General features: G+C 35.3%; 1 protein-coding gene across 1 annotated transcript in view; it reads left to right on the forward strand.

The window, feature by feature from the left end:
• Positions 1-22,207, forward strand: part of PREP (prolyl endopeptidase) — a 129,857-nt gene that overhangs the window by 28,339 nt on the left and 79,311 nt on the right. The window lies entirely within an intron of this gene.

Genomic DNA, 22,207 nt, shown 5'->3' on the forward strand with positions numbered 1-22,207 from the left:
TATTTTTGCAAAATATAAATTGAGTATAATTTTTCTCCCATAAGGATCCTAGGGTTTTAGAATTCAAAGGGACTTTAAAGTCATGTGAATCATTTTATAGATAAGGAAACTGAGGCCCAGAGAGGGAACATAGGTAATAAGTGAAAGAACTACCATTAAAATACTCGTCTCTGAAGCCAAAAAGAGTGCTCAACAGCTTTATCCCCCAAAAGTAGAGGAAACATTTGAAATCTTGTATTTTCTATTAATATTTCATTAATATCTCAAAATGTGCTGAGTTTTACTTTCTTCTTCCTTGTTCATACCAGAGATATTTGGTAATGTGGTGGAAGAAGAGCATTTTCAGATAGAAAGGGAAATCTGCTGCTGCTAAAAGCAAAGACAAAAATGATGGAGGATATTTCAAGATGCATTCTAAAATCAGATGTACATAGACCTTCTTCTCTGAATGATTCAGGAAAATTACCTGTAATTCAGAATTTTTTGGACAAGTTCTGCTTCCCATAATTTTTTTTTTCCCTTAAGATCCAAGTTATATTATTTTGTGGAGAATTTTGTTTATGCTTCAAGAATTGACAGAATCAAATTAGTGTATTCTTGATAACCTGTTAAAGAGAAAACTTATTAGTAATATAGAGATAGGGACTGAATTTGTGATTTTATTGATAGAGAAAACTCCCTTTACCAATGAAGGTCATCATCTTTTCTGCAACTTCAATTACAGGGCCATACAGGCAATATATTTTAGAAGTGGAACTAGAATCTAAGTCTTCCTGACTCTATGGTCAGCTTTCTGTAATACAGGATGTTCCATTTTAAGCTCTAATAGTCTATTGTAGTTAGACTGTAATAATGTTAACAAAAAAGTGACAGACTATTAGTACATATTATTATAAGGAGCTGAAGGAAAGGTTCTTGATCTTTTTTGTGTGTTATAAACTCACTGAGCAGTCATTCTGGTGAAACCTATAGACTCCTTCTCAGAATAATGTTTTTAAAACATATAATAAAATATTTAGGATTACCAAGGAAATCAATTGTACTGAAATGCAGATATTAAAAAATATTTAAAAAACAAATTCATGGCCCCCAGGTAAAGAACCCTATCTATTAAGGAAAACACTTAACTGAAACAAAGCAGCAAACTGATTGAAAAGTTACCTAGTCCAGTAAAATCCCTAATGACTTTGCTAACAGTATGACATGCAACCCTTTGGTCATTCAGATGCTCTTTGAAATTATTTGAAGATACTGATGGCTTTTAAATGTTAGAAACTGTTTTGATCTGGGCAAGAGGGAAGAGAAAGAACACACAAATGTAGAGAGACAGTGATTCAGAATGCCTCAATACATGAATAAACCAAAGGGTATATTTACTAGACCACACACAGAGTCATAAATGAAGTAGTGGCAGGGGCATATTGGCTGAAGCACATAGTTTAAAAAGACTTGTAAAATGAGGCTCATTAAAAGATGCATATAAGATCAGTGCCCTAAATGATGTAGTAGATTTATGTCAAGGCCAGATGGGCTCATGCTGGGTGTGGCCTATTCCTGACCTGCATTTCTATGGGCTTCTAACCTGAAATAAATGGGAGAAGTGGTTATAGACCTGTTTACTACAGAATGTTTACAGCAGGGTGTATCAAACCACACCTTAAGCTGGGAGTCCTTTCATGTTATCCAAAGTATGGCAGTCTCAGAAGCTCAGGAGTCAAACCTGAAAGCAGACAAGAAATAACCACTGCTGGCATGACTGAATCAGCATATTTTATATTTTGGAGGAACCTACATTCAGGGAGAAGCAGTAGGCTTTTTTAATTATAACATTTTCTTTGACAGTACATATGCATAGGTAATTTTTTTTTTTTTTTTTTTTTTTTACAACATTATCCCTTGTACTCCCTTCTGTTCTGAGTTTTTCCCCTCCTTCCCTCCACCCCCTCCCCTAGATGGCAGGCATTCCCATACATATTAAATATCTTATAGAATATCCTAGGTACAATATATATGTGCAGAACCGAATTTTGTTATTGTTGTTGTTGCAAAGGAAGGATTGTATTCACAAGGTAAAAATAATCTGGGAAGAGAAACAAAACAAAACAAAACAAAAAAAACAATGCTTACAGTTTACAGTCATTTCCCAGTGTTCCTTTTCTGGATATAGCTGATTCTGTCCATCATTGATCAATTGGAATTGGATTAGCTCTTCTCTATGTTGATATCCACTTCCATCAGAATACATCCTCTTACAGTATCATTGTTGAAGTGTATGATCCCCTAGTTCTGCTCGTTTCACTCAGCATCAGTTGATGTAAGTCGCTCCAAGCCTCTCTGTGTTCCTCCTGTTGGTCATTTCTTTTTAGAAATCTCTTGAGTTCTGTATTTGAAGATCAAACATTTTAGGTAGGTCTGGTTTTTTTCATCAAGAATAGATGGAATTCATTTATTTCGTTAAATGTCCATCTTCTTCCCTGGAAAACGATGCTCATTCTTGCTGGGTAAGTTATTCTTAGTTGCATGCTAAGATCCTTAGCCTTTCGGAATATCATGTTCCAGGCCCTTTGTTCTTTTAATGTGGACGCTGCTAGATCCTGGGTTATCCTTATTGTGGCTCCTCCATATCTGAATTGCTTTTTTCTAGCAGCTTCCAATATTTTTTCCTTTGTCTGATGGTTCTTGAACTTGGCCATTATATTTCTTGGCGTTTTGATTTTAGGGTCCCTTTCAGTAGGTGATCGATGAATTTTTTCAATGTCTATTTTACCCTCTGTTTCCAAAACGTCTGGGCAGTTCTCTTTGATAATTTCCTCGAAAATAGTGTCCAAGCTCTTTTTTTCCTCACATTTTTCAGGGAGTCCGATTATTCTCAAATTGTCTCTCCTGGATCTGTTTGCAGGTCTGTTGTCTTTCTAATAAGGTACTTGACATTCTTTTCAATTGTTTCATTTCTCTGGTTTTGCTTGACTACTTCTTGGTTTCTCCTTGAGTCATTCATTTCTACTTGTTCGAGTCTAATTTTCAATGATGTATTTTCTTCACTCACTTTTTTTATATCTTTTTGTAATTGTCCAATTGTGTTTTTAAGTGAGTTTTTATCTTCTATGGAATTTTTTTCCATTTTATCCATTTTATTTTTTAGAGAGCTGATTTCTTTATCCACCTCACTAATCCTGTTTTCCTTGGAGTTGTTTACCTTTTCCAGTTCACTAATCCTATTTTCCTTGGAGTTGTTTACCTTTTCCAATTCACTAATTTTGTTTCTCAATGATTTGTTTTCTTTATCCACTCTATCTTTAAATTCGTGGAATGACTTCTCCAGGCTCTCTTGCCAAGCTTCCCATTTCTCTTCTAGCTCTTTTGTCAGAGCCTTTTTGATTTCCTCTATGAGATTCTTTTGTATTGAGGAGCAGATCATATCCCCCTTAGGGGATTCCTCTGGGGACAGTCTGTTTTTAGTCTCAGTATTTGAAGTCTGCTCTCTCTCCATACAGAAGCTGTCAATGGTTAGAGCCCTTTTGAATTTTTTTTTTTTTTTTTTTTTTTTTGTCAAGAGTGGAATTGGAGAAAACAAATTGACAAGAGAAACAATTGGTCTGAATTGGGGGGGGAATGGAGCTGGATGGTGTTAATGGGCTTCCTCTACAGACTGGGGGTAGGGCAGCAGAGAGCCACTAATAGGACAGCGATGGCTGCGCTGCTCTGAGGTGAGAACTGGGAGTCACTCCAGGTAGGGGTTGGGGGTGGCTGGTTCCAAGAGAAGCTAGCTTTCCAGTGTTTTAATCTTCACCTCCTGTGTTTACATCATCTCGACTTCTCCTGGCTTGCTGCCAAGACGGATTGTCCACACTGGGGTAAAAGTCTTTTTGCAGAAACGGCATACCTCTCCCCCCTCCGGTCTAAGCTATGTAAGCTGTCTGTCTCACTCTGGCTGCCTGCCCCCAGTCTGCGTCCAGTCTGTTCGACCCTCCCCCCAGCAAATACAGACCTCTAGAGGGCAAATTTCAAGGATGTCTTCTCTTGGTGATTATTTGTGGGTTTCTTTTCTGGTCAAGCATTACTTTGAGGCTTGTCATGAAGTAAGTCCTGAGAGAAAGCACGGAGCTCAAGCAGCTGTCTACCTCCACGCAGCCATCTTGGCGGAAGTCCTCTGGAAAACTCTTAATTACGTTAATGAACTTTCATATTGTTTTTTGTTCTTGTTTGGCAGCATCTTATAGTTTTCTTGATGTAAACAGATAATGGATTAAGAGAACCTGAGGACACAGTTCTCCTGTGTCCTATTTGTCATGTTACTTCTCTGGACCTCAGTTTCCATATTTATTAAATAAAGATATTGGCCTTAGTTATAAATTCTATGACTACAAATATAGCAGTTGGATCCAAGAAAAGTAATTTGTTAGACCTCTGAGCCTGTATCTGTGTGTAGTATATGTCTTTTTGCCTATCCACTTATATTTACACAATTCTCTACTGTCCAGTTAGATTGAGTTCATTCATTGTTAGATTCCAGCCTTATGTCAGTCTAGAATATAAGTTCTTTGAGGGCATGTGGACTGTTTTGCTTTTGTCTTTGTAATGCTAGCATACAAAACAATGCCTGACTGCTAGATTGACATTTAAAGAATGCTTGTTAGTTGATAAGTAATTTAAATCTAGTTGATAAGTCACTTAAGTCTCCCTGGGTTTAAGTTCCTCCTCTATGAAATACTGATGGGCTGAGATCTTTATAAGTTCTTGAGCATGACCTATGAGATTTTATGACCAGGTGACCTTGGAATTCCCTTTTCATGCTGAAATCTTTTGATTACACCTTTCCAGCTTTTTCCTGCTTCCCTTTATATATATCCTATATTTCAGTCAAATTCAGCTACTTCTAGTTTTCTGAAGACTACTCTTCCATTTATTGCTTACATTGTTCCTTATATCTAAAATGCTCTCATTCAATGTACCTCTCCTTTTGAAATGCCTCTGTCTTTCAAGGCCCAATTAAAATGTTACCTTCTCTCTGAAGTCTTTTTTTTTTTTTTAAATACCCTTGTCAGAAGATAAATTCTACTGACACTTTTTACTCTGTGTGCATTTTCATTATATTAATTTGTGTACTTATCATTTTTGCCATTCAATTTTGAGTTTCTGGAGAGCAGGACACCTGCCTAATATATCTTTACATGGGTAGGAAGAATTATGGGCAACATAACTCCTTGGAGCATTTCCAACTAATTTGATGAGCCAGATATTAGAGCATAATCTTTTCTATATGATCATGCTGTTGACCTGACATTGGAGGGGAAGATCTTCTGATATAGTCAAAACTTGAACAGATGGCAGGTGTTGGTGGGGGGTAGAGTTGTGGGGGGAAATGGGAGAAAAAAGAAAGAGTTATGGGGAGAGGCCCAAGGTGGTATAGAGGTGGGGTTTAAGAGAAAAATGAACAGAAATGACAAGTTTGATCTGATATTTTTATAGGTTGTATAAAGTTAGCATTTCTTATTGATTAATCAAAAAAATCATTGGCAAAATAAATTTTAGTTGCAAATTACAGCTACTTTATTATTTTATGAAACTTCAAAAGCAAAAGTTATGTTTTATGGCAGTTACTTAGAGATATATGGTATATTTGATAGTCTGCCTTCTTATAATGAATGAATAAAAAAGCACTTAAGTTCTTTTTGTTTATGAGGCACTGTGGAAAATGCTGGGAATCTAAATCAATTTAAGCAAGATAGTCCTTACCCTCAAGAAGCTTAAATTCTTTTTTTTTTTTTTTTTTTTTTTTTTTTATTTTCAGTAGTATTTTAGTTTTCCAAAAAGATTATTTTCAACATTCATTTTTTTTTTAAGACTTTGTGTTCCAAATTTTTCTCCTTTCCTTATCTCCTTCCTCCCCAGGACAGCAAGTAATTTGATATAGGTTAAATATGTACATATATTAAACATATATTCATATTTGTCATGTTGTACAAGATAAGTCAGATCAAAAGGGAAAAAACCATGACAAAGAAAAAAACAAAAAACAAAATGAAAATACTTCAATCCATATTCAATCTCCATAGTTTTCTCTCTGATTGCAGATAGCATTTTCTATCCTAAGTCTTATTGGCATTGCTTTGAATTACCACATTGTTGAAAAGAGCAAAGTCCATCAGAGTTGGTTGTCACATAACCTTGTTGTTGCTATATACAATGTTCTTTTGGTTGTACTCATTTCACTCGACATCAGTGCATGCAAGTCTCTCCAGGCCTTTCTGAAATCTGCCTGCTCATCATTTCTTCTAGAACAATAATATTACATTACATTTACATAATTTATTCACCTGTTCTCCAGTTGATGGCCATCCATCCCATTTCCAGTAAGGATTTAAATTCTAAAAGAGGAAAATAGTATATAAAAAGGAGCCAGAGTTGGAAACTGGAGTTGAGTGCAAATGGCCAGAAGTGGTGTACTCTGATTCCCATAGAAAGATAATATGAGAGCTTACCCAACAGAGCCCTGGACAGGAATGTCTTGGCACACCTTGGCAAGAAAGATTTGGGTTTTAAGTTCTACTTCTGAAACAGGACCTGTGTGACCTTGTACGGGTCACAACCTCAGTATTCTAAATGGTTTTCTAAGATAGTAAGTTGCAGAGAATGTGCCTATCTGCATTGGTAGAGGGAAATTTTTATTGAGGAGTGCCTTAGTCAGTCCTTAAGCATTTATTAAGAATCTACTATGTACCAAGTACTGTGCAAAACACTAGGGATACAAAAAGAGGCAAAACATAGTCCCTATCATCAAGAAACTCATAATCTAATCGTATTCTAGTGAAATCACAGATTCACTCCCTCAAGTTGCAGATACAAATAGATGACTAAAGTTTCACCAAGAAGTATGCATGCTTATCTGTTCTCTCTTTTTGTAGTTTCCACAGTACCCAAAGTTTTACAGCTTGGATTGGTATCCAGGTCTTGTTGATCTCTATCCCTCCTAATATTTCATTGAATCATGCTGCCTTTCCAAAGACCTTAGTTCTCAAATGCATTATTCTTTCTCTGCATTTTCCCTCATTGAAATTCACCACATAGATAGATCCAAGACAATTCCATTAGACTTGGGATGGAAAATACCATCTACATCCAAAGACAGAACTATGAAGACTGATTGTGAAGACTGGATCAGAGCATAGTATTTTCACTTTTTTTGTTTGTTTGTATGCTTTTTTCTTGTCATGGTTTTTTTTTTTTCCCTTTTGGTCCAATTTTTCTTATACAACATGAAAAACATGGAAATACATTGTTTAACTTATATCAGATTACTTGCTGTTTTATTGAAGGGATTAGGGAAGAGAGGGAGAGAAAAAAAATTTAGAACTCAAAATCTTGCCTGCTCAAAATGTTAAAAAAAAAAACAAACTATCTTTTCATGTATTTTGAAAAATAAAATACTATTGAGGGGAAAAAAAAAAGAAATTTTCCATATAGCCTAGGCTTTAAGTTCTGTAACTGAGGAATTGCAAATCTCATTAAAAGGGGACTCTTATTCAACCTCAGAATCCCTTTTTGTTTTCAGAATGTCTACTTTCATGTATTGTCTTCATGTCAGACATCACATATTCAAAATGTTCAGGATGTTCATTAAAATAATCACAAATCTACTACCAATCAGTGTACATGTATTAAACTCCTACCATGGACAGCACTGAATAAATAAATAAACAAACACTTATTAAGCACTTAGCAGTACCAAACTCTGGGGATACTAATTTTAAAAAGTGAGATTGCCTGTGTTCTCAAGGAATGACTCTCTAAAGTAGGAAAAACAACACATTCAACTACTGAGTGGCAAGGCCCAAGGATTCTTAGGTTGTATCAGTAAATCACATGACAGTGTCTGGGAGTCTGGAAGGTATAGAGGCAGGACAGATGATAAAGCTAAGTGGACCTTGGAATACATTGGGAGTGAATGTAAAGCCTGATGCTCTTATAGTGTACTAGAAGCAGATGACTTTATGATCATCTAAGCAGTGTGAACTATTTGTTATATTGCACTTAGGTGGCCAATAAGTCAAGAGAAGGGAGAAGGAAGAGGGCAGAGGTAAGAGAAGTTCACTTCACCCCAATAGATGGTTTTCCCCACTGTGTAGAGAAACAACAAAAATTCTTTGTCTTTTTTTCCTATGTCAGCATTCATTTCCATTTTTTTCCTTGACATTATTTTTCCCTAATCATCCAGATTCAAAACTAAGGAGCAATCTTTCATTCATGTAGAATCATACAACAGGCTCCATATCTGAATAAGACTCCTTTTTACAACATATTCAACTTATTGTTGTTCAGAGTTTACTTGATGACCTGATGAGAACAATTAATTACTCTGCTTCTAGAGCTAGTCCATTCTACTCTTGTATAATTCTATTATCAACAAGTTTGTCTTTATGTCAGTCTTACATATGCCTTTTTAAATGTTTATCTTTTTGTTATTCCTGCTTTCTGGGACAAAGGGGAAAAAAAAAACACGGTTGAATCCTATTTCCATATCTTCTCTATGTTTTCTTTTCTGGGCTAACATCTCTAGGCTCACCCTGGTTCCTGGTTTTTTTTTCCTATAATTCATTCTGTGTGTCATTATGATAGGTTCATAAATAGAGAGCGGGAAGGCACTTTAAAAGCTATGGTATTTCAACCCCAGCATTTTACACATATTAGGACCAAGAGGTTAACTGACTCACTTAGGGTCATACAACCAATCTGAGTTGGAATTTAAACTCATACCATTCTGATACTAAAACGAGTACTCTTTCCATTATGCCATTTAGCTGCCAGTCCAATCTTCCTAAAAGTTTTTTCCTTCTTTTGTCAAGGAAAGATGGTCAAGGTGGTGGTTCCTGGATATCCTGGAAAATTCTAGCTGAATTTTCTTCTGGCTGAATAATTGTCAGTTTTTATTTCCTATAGAATATCAAAAGTATTGATGGGGGACAATACTTGTCTTTTTGAATCTATGGATGACTGAGTATCTTTTATTTTAAAGTTAATTGTATTTTGTTTAAGGAGGTAGAAGTAAAAAAATCAAGTGTTTTTGAGTCCTTTTTCCAGCAGAGGGTGCTCTGGAATGAAAATTCCTAAAATATGTCTAGTTTCTTTCAGAAGGAATAAGGAGACAATTTTTCTCTTTTTGGTTGTATAATTATTCAACTCAATTTTTCAGTTTTTTTCCCCAAAATTTGAAATTTGCCTAATATTTTTAAGCATATTTTTAAAAAATTACTTTTGCTTTAATTAATATAGTTCATTCACATATTTGTATGTTAATCTTGACATGAACTTATATATATATATATATATATATATATATATATATATATATATATATATATATATATATATGTACACAGAACTTCAGATTATGGGACAGGAATAGCTAATTGGGTTAAATGATGTTCCTAAAATCATTCAGAGAGTAAGAACAGCTTATATTGGACTTTTTAACCCTCAAGTGTCCCACATGTTCTGTGTATCTCACTTTCTCCTTAAATGAAAAACAATTGAAATGAATTATTAAATGTTTTTGATCATGTCCAGTATGCTTTGCACTCTTAAATTTCTGTGAAACAATCAGTTCAATTTTTTCTTGTTAGAAGTTGAAGTAGTATTGTTTAAGCCTTTATTTGTTCTGACATTTCTCTCTGTGGCATATAGTAACTACTGTGAACTATTAGATATGTATATATTCTTAAGTAACAAAGATTTCAGGCCCTGTGAAGTATTTTCTCCATAAAGTGATTTGTCATTCACTCTTCCTGCTATTTCAGAGGTATTGTATTATTTTCTGTCTGTACATCTCTGTTTTCCTTTCTCTCCCTTCTGTAATATTTTTGCATGATAACAGATTAAATTTTTGTCTAGTTAGTGATCACAGAAAGTTCAAAATTTCCTTTCCAACTCTTAGAATATGTTCAGTTCTTCACATTTGGGATTTCCTGTTTGGTTTGCCATGATGCTGAATCTGTTTCCTAATATTAGCACTTGATTTTGAGTGAAGCTTAATGCCCATGCATGATAGTCTATCAATGATTTACAGGAAATTATGCTTTTTTTTAGAAATTCAAATAGCACAATTTAAAACAGGGGTTGTTAACTTTGTGTCACAGCACTTTTGTAATATGGTGAAGGCAGTGGATCTTTTCTCAAAATCAAATAAAATAAAGAATAGAGGGTTAAAAAGCAAACCATTGGTAATGAAATACAGTTATTAGTTTGTTTTGTTTTCTTTTTTTTTTTTTTTTAAATTTTTTATTTTATTTTATAATTATAACATTTTTTGACAGTACATATGCATGGGTAATTTTTTACAACATTATCCCTTGCACTTACTTCTATTCAGATTTTTTCCCTTCCTCCCCCAACCCCCTCCCCCAGATGGCAAGCAGTCTTATATATGTTAAATATATTACAGTATAATTTAGATACAATATATGTGTGTAGAACCGAATTTTTTGTTGCACAGGAAGAATTGGATTCAGAAGGTAAAAATAACAGTTTACATTCATTTCCCAGTGTTCCTTTTCTGGATGTAGCTGGTTCTGTCCATCATTAATCAATTGGAATTGGATTAGCTCTTCTCTATGTTGAAGAAATCCACTTCCATCAGCATACATCCTCGTACAGTATCATTGTTGAAGTGTATAATGATCTTCTGGTTCTGCTCGTTTCACTCAGCATCAGTTGATGTAAGTCTCTCCAAGCCTCTCTGTATTTCTCCAGTTGGTCATTTCTTATAGAACAATAATATTCCATAACATTCATATACCATAGTTTACCCAACCATTCTCCAATTGATGGACATCCATTCATTTTCCAGCTTCTAGCCACTATGAAAAGGGCTGCCACAAACATTTTGGCACATACAGGACCCTTTCCCTTCTCTAGTAGTTCCTTGGGGTATAAGCCCAGTAGTAGTATGGCTGGGTCAAAGGGTATGCACATTTTGATAACTTTTTGGGCATAATTCCAGATTGCTCTCCAGAATGGTTGGATTCTTTCACAACTCCACCAACAATGCATCAGTGTCCCAGTTTTCCCACAGCCCCTCCAACATTCATCGTTATTTGTTCCTGTCATCTTAGCCAATCTGACAGGTGTGTAATGATACCTCAGAGTTGTCTTAATTTGCATTTCTCTGATCATTAGTGATTTGGAACACTCTTTCATATGAGTGGAAATAGTTTTAATTTCATCATCTGAAAATTGTCTGTTCATATCCTTTGACCATTTATCAATTGAAGAATGGCTTGATTTCTTATAAATTAAAGTCAATTCTCTGTATATTTTGGAGATGAGGCCTTTATCAGAACCTTTAACTGTAAAAATTTTTTCCCAATTTGTTACTTCCCTTCTAATCTTGTTTGCATTAGTTTTGTTTGTGCAGAAACTTTTTAATTTGGTGTAATCAAAATGTTCTATTTTGTGATCAATAATGGTCTCTAGTTCTCCCTTGGACACAAACTCCTTCCTCCTCCACAAGTCTGAGAGGTAAACCATCCCATGTTCCTCCAATTTATTTATGATTTCGTTCTTTATGCCTAAATCTTGGACCCATTTTGATCTAATCTTAGTATGTGGTATTAAATGTGGGTCCATGCCTAGTTTCTGCCATACTAATTTCCAGTTTTCCCAGCAGTTTTTGTCAAATAATGAATTCTTATCCCAAAATTTGGGATCTTTGGGTTTGTCAAAGATTAGATTGCTATTTTTATTCACTATCTTGTCCTGTGAACCTAACCTATGCCACTGATCAACTAATCTATTTCTTAGCCAATACCAAATGGTTTTGGTGACTGTTGCTTTATAATATAGCTTTAAATCAGGTACACTTAGACCACCTTCCTCTGACTTTTTTTTCATTAGTTCCCTTGCAATTCTCAACCTTTTATTCTTCCATATGAATTTTGTTGTTATTTTTTCTAGGTCATTAAAATAGTTTCTTGGGAGTCTGATTGGTATAGCACTAAATAAATAGATTAGTTTGGGGAGTATTGTCATCTTTATTATATTCGCTCGGCCTATCCAAGAACATTGAATGTCTTTCCAATTATTTAAATCTGACTTTATTTTTGTGGCAAGTGTTTTGTAATTTTGCTCATATAATTCCTGACTCTCCTTTGGTAGATATATTCCCAAATATTTGATACTATCAACTGTTATTTTGAATGGAATTTCTCTTTGTATCTCTTGCTGTTGGATTGTGTTGGTAATGTATAAAAATCCTGAGGATTTATGTGGATTTATTTTGTATCCTGCGACTTTGCTAAAATTCTGAATTATTTCTAATAGCTTTTTAGCAGAGTCTTTGGGGTTCTCTAAGTATACCATCATGTCATCTGCGAAAAGTGACAATTTGATTTCTTCATTTCCTACTCTAATTCCTTGGATCTCTTTCTCGGCTCTTATTGCCAAGGCTAGAGTTTCTAGTACTATATTGAATAGTAATGGTGATAGTGGGCAACCTTGTTTCACTCCTGATCTTACAGGGAAAGGTTCTAGTTTATCACCATTACATATGATGTTTACTGAAGGTTTTAAATATATGCTCCTTATTATTTTAAGGAATAGTCCATTTATTCCTATACTCTCAAGCGTTTTTAGTAGGAATGGATGTTGGATTTTATCAAATGCCTTTTCTGCATCTATTGAGATGATCATATGGTTTTTATTAATTTGATTATTAATATGGTCAATTATACTAATAGTTTTCCTAATATTAAACCAGCCCTGCATTCCTGGTATAAATCCCACTTGGTCATAGTGTATTATCCTGGGGATGATTTTCTGAAGTCTATTTGCTAATATCTTATTTAATATTTTAACATCAATATTCATTAAGGAAATTGGTCTATAGTTTTCTTTCTCAGTTTTCGATCTACCTGGTTTAGGTATCAGTACCATGTCTGTGTCATAGAAGGAATTTGGTAGGACTCCTTCAATCCCTATTTTTTCAAATAGTTTACATAGCATTGGAGTTAGTTGTTCTTTAAATGTTTGGTAGAATTCACCTGTAAATCCATCTGGTCCTGGGGACTTTTTCTTAGGAAGTTGGTTAATAGCTTGGTCTATTTCTTTTTCTGAGATGGGACTATTTAGACTACTTACTTCTTCCTCTGTTAATCTGGGCAAGCTATGTTTTTGAAGGTATTCTTCCATTTCATTTAAGTTATCAAATTTATCGGCATAAAGTTGAGCAAAGTAGCTCCTAACTATTGTTCTAATTTCCTCTTCATTAGTGGTGAGTTCACCCTTTTCATTTTCAAGACTATCAATTTGCTTTTTCTCTTTCCTTTTTTTAATCAGGTTTATTAAGGGTTTGTCTATTTTGTTGGTTTTTTCATAAAACCAACTCTTAGTTTTATTAATTAATTCAATAGTTTTTTTACTTTCAATTTTATTAATCTCACCTTTTATTTTTTGAATTTCAAGTTTTGTGTTTGTCTGGGGGTTTTTAATTTGTTTCTTTTCTAGCAATTTTAGTTGTAAACCCAATTCTCTATTTTATGCAAGTAGGCCTGTAGAGATATAAAACTTCCCCTAATTACTGCTTTGGCTGTATCCCACACATTTTGGTATGATGTCTCATTATTGTCATTTTCTTGGGTGAAGTTATTAATTATGTCTATGATTTGCTGTTTTACCCAATCATTCTTTAGTACAAGATTATTTAGTTTCCAATTATTTTTTGGTCTATTTTCCCCTGGCTTTTTATTAAATGTTATTTTGATTGCATTATGGTCTGAAAAGGATGCATTTACTATTTCTGCCTTCCTGCATTTGATTTTGAGGTTTTTATGCCCTAGTATATGATTAATTTTTGTATAGGTTCCATGAACTGCTGAGAAGAAAGTATATTCCTTTCTGTCTCCATTTAGCTTTCGCCAAAGATCTATCATATCAAACTTTTCTAGTATTCTATTTACCTCTTTGACTTCTTTCTTATTTATTTTGTGGTTTGATTTATATTCTGATAGTGCAAGGTTGAGATCTCCCACTATTATAGTTTTGCTATCTATTTCCTCTTGCAGTTCTCTTAATTTCTCTTTTAAGAATTTAGATGCTGCACCACTTGGTGCATACATGTTTAATATTGATACTGCTTCACTATTGATGCTTCCCTTTAGCAGGATATAATGCCCTTCCTTATCTCTTTTAATTAGATCAATTTTTGTTTTTGCTTGATCTGAGATGAGGATGGCTACTCCTGCTTTTTTGGTTTTGCCTGAAGCATAATAGATTCTGCTCCACCCTTTTACTTTTAGTTTGAATGTCTCATCCTGTTTCAGGTGTGTTTCCTGTAAACAACATATAGTAGGATTCTGACTTTTAATCCAGTCTGCTAACTGCTTCCTCTTTATGAGGCAGTTTGCCCCATTCACATTTATGGTTAGAAGGACTAATTCTATATTGCTTGCCATCCTATTAACCCCTGCTTATGCTTTTCCCCTTTCCTTCCCTTTTACCCTCCTATCCAGTATTAAACTGGTAAACACCACTTGCTTTTCACAGCCCTCCCTTTTTAGGATCCCTCCCCCACCTTAAAGATCCTCCCCTTATTTTACCCCTTTTCCTCGAAATTACTGTATTCCCTTCCCCTTAGCTTACTCCTTCCCTTTCACTTTTCAATGAAGTGGAAGAAGTTTCACTGTAAATCGAATATGTCTATTGATACACGCTATGTTCAACTCCCTCCTTTCTTTCTCTCAGATATAATAGGTTACCTTTGCCTCTTCATGAGATGTAGTACCACCACTTTATACTTTTTTATGATATAATCTCCTTTCCACCTCTAGTTTCTAAGACAAATTGTACATATGTTCTTTACATATTTTTTTGACAGAAGTATAGTTCTCAAGATTTCTTTTTACCTTTTTTAGAAGTCTCTTGAGTTCTGTATTTGAAGATCAAACCTTTTATGTAGGTCTGGTTTTTTCATCAAAAATAGATGGAATTCATTTATTTCGTTAAATGTCCATCTTCTTCCCTGGAAAACGATGCTCATTCTTGCTGGGCAAGTTATTCTTTGCTGCATACCAAGTTCCTTAGCCTTTCGGAATATCATGTTCCAGGCCCTGCGTTCTTTTAATGTGGACGCTGCTAGATCCTGTGTTATCCTTATTGTGGATCTGAATTGTTTTTTTCTAGCAGCTTCCAATATCTTTTCCTTTGTCTGATGGTTCTTGAACTTGGCCACTATATTTCTTGGCGTTTTGATTTTAGGGTCCCTTTCAGTAGGTGATCGATGAATTTTCTCAATGTCTATTTTACCCTCTGTTTCCAAAACGTCTGGGAAGTTCTCTTTGATAATTTCCTCGAAAATGGTGTCCAAGCTCTTTTTTTCCTCCCATTTTTCAGGGAGTCCGATTATTCTCAAATTGTCTCTCCTGGATCTGTTTTCCAGGTCTGTTGTCTTTCTGGTAAGGTACTTGACAGTCTTTTCAATTGTTTCATTTCTCTGGTTTTGCTTGACTCCCTCTTGGTTTCTCCTTGAGTCATTCATTTCTACTTGTTCCAGTCTAATTTTCAATGATGTATTTTCTTCACTCACTTTTTTTATATCTCTTTGTAATTGTCCAATTGAGTTTTTATCTTCTATGGAATTTTTTTCCATTTTATCCATTTTATTTTTTAGAGAGCTGATTTCTTTTTCCAGCTCTCTAATCCTGTTTTCCTTGGAGTTGTTTACCTTTTCCAGCTCACTAATCTTGTTTCTCAATGATTTGATTTCTTTATCCATTCTGTCTTTGAATGCATGGGATGACTTCTCCAGGCTCTCTTGCCAAGCTTCCCTTTCCTTTTCCCATTTCTCTTCCAGCTCTCTTGTGAGAGCCTTTTTGATTTCCTCTATGAGGTTCTTTTGTATTGAGGAGCAGCTTATATCCCTCCCAGGGGATACATCTGGGGACATTCTGTTCCTAGTCTCCTCAGCATTTGAAGTCTGCTCCCTCTCCACACAGAAGCTGTCAATGGTTAGAGCCCTTTTGAATTTTTTGTTCATTTTGTCAGAGTAGGAATCAAAGAAAAGAAACTGACAAGAGAAACAATTGGTCTGTTTTGTGGGGGATAGGGTAGGGCTGGATGTTATTAATGGGCTTCCTCTACAGACTGGGGGTAGGGCAGCAGAGAGCCACTAAGAGAACAGCAATGACTGTACTGAGTCTGCACTCTGAGGCTCTGAGAACGCACCGAGTCAGTCCAGGTGGGGGTTGGGGGTGGCCGGGCTCTGAGAGACGCTGGCTTTCTGGGGTTTTAATCTTCACCTCCGGTGTTTACACTCTCTCCACCGCTCCTGGCTTGCTGCCAAGACGGAGCATCCACACTGGGGCAAAAGCCCTTTCACAGAAACGGCAGAGATCACACCCCTCCCCCTCCGGTCTGAGCTGTGTGAGCTGCCTGTCTTGCTCTGGCTGTCTGCCCTCAGTCTGCGCCCAGTCTGATTGACCCTCCCCCGAACAAACACAGACCTTTTCTGGCGACTTTCAAGGATGTCTTCTCTTGGTGATAATTTGTGGGTCAAGCATTAAGTCAGAGGCTTGTCATGAAGTAAGTTCTGAGAGAAAACGAGGAGCTCAAGCAGCTGTCTGCCTCCACGCCGCCATCTTGGCCGGAAATCCAATACTATATATTCTAAGAGTAAGCAGGTTTCCTTGTTTTGGTTTTTTTTTTTAAGAGAGGAGCAAGTTCACAATCCCCAGGTTAAGAACCTGGGCTAGAAAGTTGGCATGTTCCAAGAAGAATTTTTTCCAATATGCCGGATGAATTTGTGCTGAACTATCATGCTGTCCCTTATGCCTCCTTGTAATTAATAGCATGTATTTTCCAAGCAGTTTATAGAAATTAGGGGTATACTTGGAGACCAAGGAACAGATTGAAAATAACTGACCCATGTAGTGATGACATATGTAAGTTTGGCCCTTTTTTTTTTTTTTTTTTTGCAAATGAGCTAACTGATCACAGTGCACAAGTTCTGCTAAGAAAGCAGGAATTTCAAACAAGTTATTTTTCTTTATATTGGGTGGGGTTTTGCTTCCCTGAAAATTGTATAATTTTCTTTTCTTAATTCAACATGTTGTCATATCAAATAATGCTTGTATTATTTTTTTCATTGTGGTTCCACCAGAAAGACCAGATGATTTAGTTTAGTCTCTATAAAATCTGATGACAAACTATTAGAACTGTGCATGTCAGAGCATTGACATGTGACCACTTAGGTCCATTCTACTGAAATTGTCTTCTTAGTTTTATCCTAAGACCTTGTGTTGGAGGATTTAGAAATGCATTCTCCAGATCTGAAAGATCCATTTAGTTATTAAATTGATATTTGAAAGCTTTTTTGAGAAATATGAGTACCAAGACAGCTGTTTTGAATCCTAAATTAACTTTGGAGCTACTACTTAAAATTAAATGTTTTTTGTTTTTTGTTTAATGATTTAGAATTGTGAAAATAGTCCTTTTTTCTGCACATAACAAATTACCTTTCTCAAAACTATCAAAGAGATTTTTGCTCTTTGCTAATCATTTCACAGTACTACACAAGACAATTTCACATGTTACCTGCTTTTCAGGCTATTTCCATAGGCTCACATAATTCTTCTAGCATAGCACACACAAAAAAAATTCTTTCTGCATTTTGAAGTACATATGTGTTAATTCAAATTATGAAAACTCTTTTCACCCTCCATTAGTTCATTTACAAATCAAAAAATACTCCTCATTTTAAAATGGCATGTGTGTGGAGATTGGATTTAATGGAAGATGGTGTGTTTAGAGTTTAGTAGCTCTTGAGTACAATTTTATATTTATAAGTATTTTTCAAATGTCATATATCAGATAGAATTTGGAAAATAATCTTAAGTGATCAGCAGTTATATTTTCAAAAGAAAAGTGTCCTTTTCTTTTCTTTTTTTTTTTTTTTTTTTTTGAGACTGAATTCCCCTCTTGTTCTCTGGTGAGAAGTACATTAGCCTTTCAAGGAACTGATGCCAGTTTTAGAAACTTTAAACTGCTCTGTTCTTCTGACCTGAGCTGTTCATTTTAGGCAACAGGTTCATCATATTGATGTCAGACTTAGTACAAACGATCAGCTTCAGCCCTGCTGCAACTCAAATCCCTAAGATCAAGCAATCTAAAAAAGGCTTTAGCCTTTTCTAGAAGCAGAGGTTACTGGCATGCATTACTGCACTCGGCTTTTTTCTTTGTTTTTTAAATGTTCATTGATAATCTCTTACAAATATCCCTGTCATTTCTACTATTCTTAATTCTAGTTCTTCCTCTCTTATTTCCCACTTATTCTCTCTGTAGCTTTATTTATTTCTATGTTGTCTTTCCCATTTGATTGTGAGTTCCTTGTGTGCCAAGACATTATGTTTTGCTAATATTTGTGTCTTCAGCTCTTAGAGCATAATGCATAGCACATGATGTGGACTTTATAATTGTTTATAAACTGACTGGCTCTATGATCCTCCTTGTCTATGTTTTCATACCACTAACCCCGACTGTTTTTCCTCCCCCATGAATAGAATTCTTCTTTATAATAAGTAAAGTTAACTAAAACATAGTGACCAAGGCTAAAAATGTTTGCTTCTTTCTACGCCTCTAGTGCCTATTTTTTAATTTACTTGAGAGGTACAGACATTCATATGTTGTAGATAATTAGGATCCCTTTACAGTTTACTATAAAGTGAATTTTCACAATGTTGATAGAAATTTTCTGTAGTACTGGAAGAAATTTTGATCAAAAGACACTACAGAATGACAGTAAATATTTATGGTATACTTTTTCAAAGCCCTATACTAGGGTAAAACACAGTTAAATGACATCTTCCCTTATTTTAAATGAACTTACAATGATGAAACAAACAAAAAAATCTATTAGATAATGTATTCTTTAGTTAGCTTTTTGGCTAAGTCATGCCTTTAAGTTGAGTTTATTCTTATACTTGAGAAATTGAAATTTTCAAACCACAATTTAGCTTTCGAATTTTAGAGAGCAGTGAAGCACTGAATGTTATTTTTGTTGCTATCTGCCACCAGAGAAGATTGGAAGAAGACATTATTCAACAACAACTCTAGGTTAGAGTCTATTCTTGTTGCAAGGAGGAAAAGCATTGTTGAGTTACTGACTCAGTTTTGCATCCTTGGCTGGCCAGTGGAATGATTCCTCATCTGCTCTGAGCTAAGAGTTACCTTGTGCCTTTCTTGCTAGAATTTCATATTACATCTTATCGGGCCTTATGACCCATCCAACCTTCTTTAATTGAAGATGAAACAGAAAATAAGAAGGATGAAACAGGCAAAACTTCCTGAGGATATGTGATGTGACCTATGATATGCTGTTTATCACCAAGTAATAATAGCAGGCACTAAAATTGGGGGTTCGATGATGTGAATAATTCACAATGGCCATTCTCTTTGGCAGCAGGTAGATTTATTTAGGGGAATAGGCTATAAACAAAACGAAGGGATACAATAGACATTAGGAATGATAAATATGAAATAGAATGGGAGAGCTTATGAAAGAAGAGTTCCTCAGGGGAACTCATGAGTACCCAGTAGAAAGGGAGCACTCCATGAGATTGGGGCATGCCCTTAACTGGCTAAGTCTAAATCCTAAAAGAGACTGAGCACCCTAAAAGAATTAGTTAGCTATAAGTAAAAGTGGAGTTGAGAAGCATAGTGGAGTTAGGGTAGATACCACATGGTATGGAGTGTGTGGGGTAGGTAAGGAAAAAGACACCAGGAGGCAGAGTACCATGGCTGTCTGACCTGAAGGAAGGCAGCAGCTATGGGATGGTCCACAAGGGCATGGCAAAGTGACAGTGCTGGAGACCTTTACAGAGGATGAGTCTCAGGGGTTTCACATAACTTGGATTTCACCCTGGACCACCTCCCCAAAGGGTGGAACCATGGTGCTACACTGATCTCTATCAGAGCCTTCTGCCTGCCAGGGATCAATTCCTCTACTAACCACATCTAACATGGAAGACCTCATCTTATGGGGTAAAGACATTTTATAAATTTTAAAGTTTTTGAAGCCTTTTCTCATTTGAGTCTCACAACTACTCAGTCGTAGGGAATACAATAGAGATTTTATACACACACACACACACACACACACACACACACACACTCCATTCTCCCTTCTTTCCCCTCTCCCCCTTTTTTTAAGCTAAAGAGGAAACTGAGACTCAGGAAAGCTAAAAGTCTTGCCCATTTTCACACTGATACTGTTAAAGATTGGATCTGAACCCATATCTATCTGACTTGTAAATCTGGCATTCTCTTCACTACTTGCTAAAGAGAAGAGTTAAAGTCTTTGAGACTGTATCCCAGATTTCTTTGGTTGAAAAGGAGGATTTTGAGATGTAGAATTAGATAATAAGAGGGTGCTCACAATGTTATGACTTTGATTTTGCACCAAAATAAGACACTAGGCAATCTGAAAGGTGGGAATGGGAGTATTGTAGGATTTGAAGTGTGACTTAGTCTGCATGGAGTTTGGTGGGGGCATTAATTAGGGAAGAATAGATTGCTGAGCAGTAGTGAGGTTCTGAGCAGTCAGAATGTGTAGATCTGTTTAGCATTGTTGTGTAATTAGCTGTAGTAGTTAATATGTAGCATCTTAGAAGTAGGAACAGTAGAAGCAGGTATTATTAGAATGATAAACAGTTGAAAATTAGCATAGGAAAAGTAGAAAGAAAGAAATTCAATGTAAAAGATAATACATATACAAACTAGTTAATTCATAGGGTCAAGAGAGGAAAGGAAATAAGTCTGCATCTGGAAACAAGAACAGGGAGGGAAGGAAGAAGCGAATGGTATAAGAATGAAAAATAAGTTTGGGAGAAATAAGACAAAAGAAGAGGTGGTGGAAATGTTGAGGTTCAGAAGGGACCCCCAAAGTTTGGGGGATTGCAGACTGCTGTTGGAAAGTGTCTGAAAAGAATTTGCAGGCTTGAGCTTATATCCAAGTCAAGGGGCAAAATTTATTGAAATTATAATGCCAATTGGAGTGGGCTAAGTCCCAAAAGAATTTAGCAAGGAACCGAGAAAAGGAGATAAATTTATAGGATAGAGTTGGACCATAGCTTCATGTTATTTATTTGCTAATTTTATGGTTTTCAGGTAGGTTTGAGGGGTGGTCTATTCACTTTTGTCTCGGGAACCAATCTGACCAACAGATTGTCAGTCAGTAATGCTTGTAGGATTATTCTAAGGTCAAAAGACTTTAGAATCATTGCCATCAATCATCTGGTACTGAACATCAAACACGTCATTTTGTACTGTAACAAAGTGATGTGATGCAGCATGGCCAAGTGCTGTCAGAAATACCTCAGATATTCATTACACATTTGATTTTGGATTAGTTTTTGGTCATTGTATGTTCAGAAATCTTTTAGTATTGCCAATTTTTTTTCAAATCCCCACATTCAATTATAAGACCCCATCTATCATAGCAACCCATTGTTTAAGAAGCTTTGGACTAGATAACCTGTGAAATTCCTTCCATTTGTGTAGTTCTGTAATTCTCTGTCATTTAATTATGAGTGACTGTTTTTATGTTAAAGACCATTTCTCTCCTAGTAACCTACTTTTGCTTTATCTTTTAAGAATATCTAACTGTATACATCATTGACTGTCAAAAAGTGTCTATACTCTTTCCACTCTTGTTTGCTATTTCCAGTAGTTATTTAGCCAGTACTGATGTAATGACTGTTCTGTTTTGCTCCTCTATAATTAGTTTTTTCTAATTAGTATCTAATCAGTAAATCTAATCAGTACTTTTTGTTCCAAGTTGTTAAATTGAGAATGTTACCATACTTAAATCACCATCTTCAATCTTCACAAATGTGAAAATTTTAATCATGATATTTTAGTCAAAATTGCCAGTATTCAGTATTTATCCAACATATATATTGTGGTAGGAATGGAAAGAGATATAAAACTTGGAAAATGGCCCTTGTAGAACTTTTAATCTAATTGGGAAATAGAAGCAAAATAGCTATAATATACAATGGGAGTAAAATACTGAATTGTAAAAATAAGTATTTTGTGAGGACTATATATTTCCTAACTGAAGTCCTTTTTAAGTATTATGCTCATTAAGGAGATTATCTGTTATCAGAATTCATGTGAAGTAGTTTTTATAAGCAAAAATGCAAATGATGATTTCTGAGATTTG

Source organism: Sminthopsis crassicaudata, chromosome 4 (genome assembly GCF_048593235.1).
Source record: "Sminthopsis crassicaudata isolate SCR6 chromosome 4, ASM4859323v1, whole genome shotgun sequence".
NCBI lineage: Eukaryota > Metazoa > Chordata > Mammalia > Dasyuromorphia > Dasyuridae > Sminthopsis > Sminthopsis crassicaudata.